We start from the raw sequence: 6,000 nt of genomic DNA on the forward strand, positions 1-6,000 counted from the left end.
TGACTCACACACCGCCTAGGCCCACGTCGCCCAGTCCGCCGTCTCCCGGCCCACTATCACCCGATCCCTCTTTGCCGGAGTTCGCTGGACCGGCCTCGCCTGCTCCGGACGCCCCGCCTGCTCCGGCGGTCATTGCTCCGCGGCGTCCACACATGCGCAGTCGCAGCGGCATCATTTGTCCCAAGGAGCACACCGATGGCATGGTCACATACCTTGCTGCTTGTCTGGCTCATGTTGTGGATGATCCAACCACCAAACCACGCAGTTATCAAGCTGCTATGAGTATCCCACACCGGAGGGCTGCTATGGAACAAGAATATCATGCTCTTATGCAGAATAAGACCTGGACACTTGTTCCACCTCCTCTCGTGTCAACATCATCGATTCGAAGTGGGTTTTGAAGGTGAATAAACATGCAGATGGTTCCATTGAGTTCTACAAAGCGCGTCTTGTGGCTAAGGGTTTTAAACAGTGTGAGGGACTGGACTATGAGGATACATTCAGCCCCGTTGTCAAGCCTACCATTATTCGACTTACTGTCTCTGGCAGTTTCTCGTGGATGGTCTCTCCGCCAGCTTGACGTGCAGAACGCTTTTCTGCTTGGACTGCTTGAAGAGGAGGTTTACATGAGGCAGCCACCTGGATTTGTTGATCACACTCATCCTTATCACCTCTGTCGTCTGACGAAGGCTCTCTATGTACTGAAACAACCGCCTCGTGCCTAGCATGCTCGCCTGGCTTCAGCTTTACGCACTCATGGATTCATTCCTTCGACGACTGATACTTCACTGTTCTTGTTTCAGCGACTGATTGTGACCATGCACCTCCTTGTGTACGTGGATGATATTGTCCTCGTTAGCTCCTCTCTGACGGCTGCTGATGCTCTTGTGACTGCGCTTGGTCGTGATTTTGCAGTTAAAGATTTGTGATGGCTTCATTTCTTCCTGGGTATTGAAGTCACTCATCAGTCTCGTGGCAGCTTGGCTCTCAACCAGAAGAAGTACTCTCTTGATCTTCTACGTCGTGCTGGTATGCTCAAGTGCAAGACATCGCCTACGCCCATGTACTCCACTGACAAATTTTCAGCTGCTGATGGTACTCTTCTATCTCCTGAGGATGCTACCGAGTACATGAGTATTGTTTGTGGCCTGTAGTATCTGATGATCACACGTCCTGATCTCTCCTTTGCGGTTAACAGGGTGTGTCAGTATCTTCATGCACCTACTAATGTGCACTGGTCTGCTCTGAAGCGCATATTGTGCTATGTGCATCTCACTGTCTCCTTTGGTCTTCATATGCGGCCAAGTTCTTCTGGAGTTCATTCTGCATTCTCAGATGCTGATTGGGCTGGGTGTCCAGATGGCAGGCGATCTACGGGGGGACATGCAGTGTTCGTGGGGCTTAATCTAATCGCATGGAGTGCACACAAGCAAGCCACTGTTTCCCGCAGTAGCACAAAGGCTGAGTACAAGTCAGTTGCCAATGCGACTGCTGAACTTATATGGATCGAGTCCCTACTTCGAGAGCTAGGAGTTGCTCAGCCACATTCATTGGTCCTCTGGTGTGACAAAATCGGTGCTACGTTTCGGTCATCAAATCTGGTGTTCCATGCACGTTCTAAACACATTGAGATTGCCATTTTGTGAGGGAACATGTCGCACAGAAGCTACTACAAGTCAGGTTTATCTCTTCAAAAGATCAACTTGCAGACATCTTCACCAAGCCTCTACCTTCTCCCATGTTTGAGGTCTGTAGGCGCAATCTCAACCTCCTAGATGCTTCAGGAGTGAGTTGAGATTGAGGGAGGGTGTTAGACTTCGTATTGTAGCCTTATTGTGTAAACCATATCATATTGGTATAGGACTTGTATGACATCATCAGCCTAGATCGTAACATCTTTACCTTTTCCGTTTGTATTTTTTTTATTACCATCAACACTTCATATTTTACTACTGCCAATTTGTGAGCACGTACTAATATATTACTATTAATAATACATTACTACATTTAGGGATGAAACCATCGATTTCCCAGGGATGGTAATAAATCTAGGTTCATTACTATATATACTTAACCTATTACTGGCAATGTTTGGGGATGAAACTGGGTGCCGGTAAGAAAACTTAGGTCCATTATCATCCATACTTAATATTTTACTGGCACTGAATAGTGACGCAAGATCATGTCATGGTGGAGCAGCACATGATAATAGAAATAAATCGTGTTACTTTATTTTCTATATGCCGTTACCATCAGAATCTGACCATGGCGTCCCGGAGCAGCACATGGTAATAAAAATAAGTGTGTTACTTTATTTTCTATATGTCGTTACCATTACACTCTGCCTTCCCAGCGACCCGTGCGACCCGTGCACCCACGCGTGATTAGGGGCGGCTGGCGCGTAGAATAAGGCAAAATGCACGCACGCTCACAACAGCGTAGCCGTGTAAAACGAGAGAAATTGACGAGAGAACGAAAACTCTGCCCGTAAAACAACCCACGCCCGCACGAGTCTACAGGTAAATCCACGTCCTTTTCTCAAAAAAAAAGGGTAAGAACCCACGCCCAAATTACACGGAGAGTCATACACGGAAAACAAATAAGCCATACACGGAAACAACTGAGCTAAATTAGCAGGAATCAATCCAGGCTCGACGTCCAGATTACATACCCCGTCGCTGCCCTGCGCAGCCGCTGAGGCACCCGACGACGGCCGTGACGTCGCTGCCCTGCGTAGCCGCCGAGGCACCCGACGACGGCCGCGACGACGAGGTCACCGAGTCACTCGACGACGGCCACGACGACGTGCTGTTCCCCAACACAGGTGCAGCCGCATAGACGCCTTGCCACGGCCGCGACGAGGAGCTCCTCGCCGACATAGGTGCATGCTCTTCTCTGATCTGAAGTTCGAAAGGCTTTTACATGCCGCTGTCGCCAAGGCTTCGTTAGGCTAGAAGACGCCTCCGCCCTGCTCCTTTCTCAACCTGTTCATGTGATCCATCAATTGTTTTGATTGAATGAAATTATGAAGAACAAGGAAAGTGTATGCACTGGTGAATTATGACATGACCATATGCTAACAATCCCTGTTGTCCGTACCTGACCTAAACCTGACGTCGTTTCATGAATCCTTGTCAAATGAGCATTGTACTGACCTCACCTAAATGCCTCATCAAGCTGCATATGAACAGGTTCAATTCTCAGTTCCAAATATGAACACACATAAAGTCACTCTGAGATACACCTACATGAATAGCATTACAAACTACTACATCCCGAATCATTATTGCAGGTATATATATTAATGCAAAAGGAATTCAAATTGCGACTGAGTATTAACAAAGCTTTCATGTTAAACAGTAGGATGGAGTTGAACATAAAACACTACTCTGTCTGAGTTGTGGTAATAGTATTCCTTCAGTTACAATTGTGTGATACCATTCTTGACATTCACAGGGTTGAAGGACTTCATATGGCCCCAACCAGTCCCAACAGGGCGCGCACCCCGTTCCAGGATATAAGCAACAACCAATCGTTGGGTGATGAGCATTACACAACCACCCAATTTCAGTTTTTGTACCCCAACTGTTGAATTGTGACATTGATTGCAGACCCTAAAGAAGTAAAAAGGCAGAGGGATAGAGAGCGGTATGCACAAAATAAGGATGAGATTAATAAGAGACGACGTGAGGCCTACAAACAGAAGAAAATTGCCTCTGTTGAGATCAGTGGGGCACAAACACAGCTGGGTGTATCACAAGGTAATAAAGATGAACTTCATTCTTCATTATATATATTGCTTATTTTGACAGCAATCTGTAGGAGGAATTAGTTTAAATAAACATGGAGTAGTTTAACAATCTTGAAAGCAAGCTGCGCACACATCTTACTGAAGTTAGGCTCATCTTGAAAGCAAAGTTTTGATAGTTTTTTAGCTTTGACATACAATTTTGACAATCTGGGGACAGATTTAGTCACTGAACCAATTATGACCAGCAAATCATTAAACTTTAGTCTCAATATCTGAATTTCTATCTCTGGACCATGTGGCGGCAAGCAAGCAAATTAAATTGGTAAACAGTACAGTGTCCAACTGATTCAGCACTAGAGGCCGACAGTGATAGCACCAAGCGAAATTCAGTAATTATGACCAGCAAATCATTAAACTTAGTCTGAATATCTCAATTCTATCTCTGGACCATGTGGCTGTAGGGAGAGGAGGAGTGAGGCTTCTCTCACGGATCAAGACAAGCAATGCATCCCAAAAATTCATTTGCCAATTATAATGAAGACAAGCTAGTAGATCTTGCTAATATGTATGCTGCTGACTTCTCTACATATGAAGTTACTTTTGTCCTTAGAAACCAACTAGACTCATTCATTCGGGAAGCAAGAGGTGATCCACATTTGATGAATTGCAATGATCTTGGTCATCTTGCCATGAATATGGTTAAAAGTGATATGCACACAACTTTTCCCTTAGTTTACCGTCTGGTTGAGTTAGCATTGATTTTACCTGTTGCAACCGCAACCGTGGATAGGGCATTCTCAGCAATGAGCATTATCAAGACCGGATTGAGGAACAAAATGGGTGATGATTGGATGAATCATAGAATTGTATGTTACATTGAGAGAGATGTATTAGTTACTATAGAAGAATCCAAAATCATTGAGCGATTTCAAGGTTATCGCACACGTAAAGGTGTTTTGCCTCGTCCTACACGTAAGTTTTCACATTTTGCATCTATCGTTAATTAGTTTTGCCTGCTATATTATGCACTGATTCACATTTCAAAATTGATGATTGAAGGTTTAGCGATGTCTGCTATTGAAGATGTAGTCATGGGAGGCTCAGATCAACCAATCATTTGATTTGGTATCAAACTTCTGTATCATTTATCTATGCCACATATTGTCTTTTGATTTGTCTTGCTTTATTAGTTGACCATCATGGAACAAATGCTGCCATTGAACATCATGTTTGGTTTCTTATTAGTTATGCAAAACATAGATTGATTCTTGTATGCCTTGAAATTGAAGTTTTTTCTGGGTAGTTTTTAGCCATTAGTTGTTCGCCTGGGGCGTCAACAATTCCTGGGTCCGCCACTGGCTAGCGCCCTTGCTGCTGACAATCCAAAAGCTTTCTCATATCCTCTTTTTTTTCACATGGCATTCCCCATTCAAGGAAACAGAGGATATGGTTTTCATTATCATGTACTCCCTCTTTTCCGGTTTATAGGGCTCAATTCAAAAATCTCACCAACCAAGGTAGATGATGAGTGGTGGAATACTTTTTGTAATTTGCAAAAGCATCTAATTAATGCTCTTGTTTTTCTCAAAAAATTATGTTTACCAATGTATTAATTGCAATGCATGCATGCATAAAGTATATGCATTGGTCAATTTTCTCTTAATATTTGCATGCAATGATTTAATGCAGCTTGGAATCTGAACATGTAATGGGGAACAACCATATTGAGCCTTATAAAATGGAAAAACTGAAATTTTGAGATAAGCCCTATAAACCGAAAAGGAGGGAGTATTAACCAAATGTTATGTGCGCAAAAATCGAAATAATCAACCTGTGCAGCAAGATAGTTTTTTCTAATCCAAAGCTACAAGCAGTACAGCCTAAATGCCTTCATATTGAAGACCGAAAGAAAAATCTGTTCATACCCACTGTAATCTTGGACTAGCCACTTGTAGTATTAACGGGAAAAGTCAAAGTTCGTGCATAAACTCAAACATACCTGGCCGTGTAAACTGCACAAGCCGTTTATGTTGAAGAAAAAAAAGTAGATCCATGAATCAACATTTAGAAAAAAAAAACGAGCATTAACATTCACATCCATCAGTTTTAGAAAAAAACTATCTGGAGCATAACTTTTACATAAGTTTCAGCAAAAAAAATCTCATACACAGCTATAGGTTCAAACAATGTTCATGTAACCAGAAAATCAACAATTATTGATATATGCGTGCTTATGCTTTTATAGTGTT

This window comes from Triticum aestivum, chromosome 6B (assembly GCF_018294505.1).
Source record: "Triticum aestivum cultivar Chinese Spring chromosome 6B, IWGSC CS RefSeq v2.1, whole genome shotgun sequence".
In the NCBI taxonomy this organism is placed as follows: Eukaryota; Viridiplantae; Streptophyta; class Magnoliopsida; order Poales; family Poaceae; genus Triticum; species Triticum aestivum.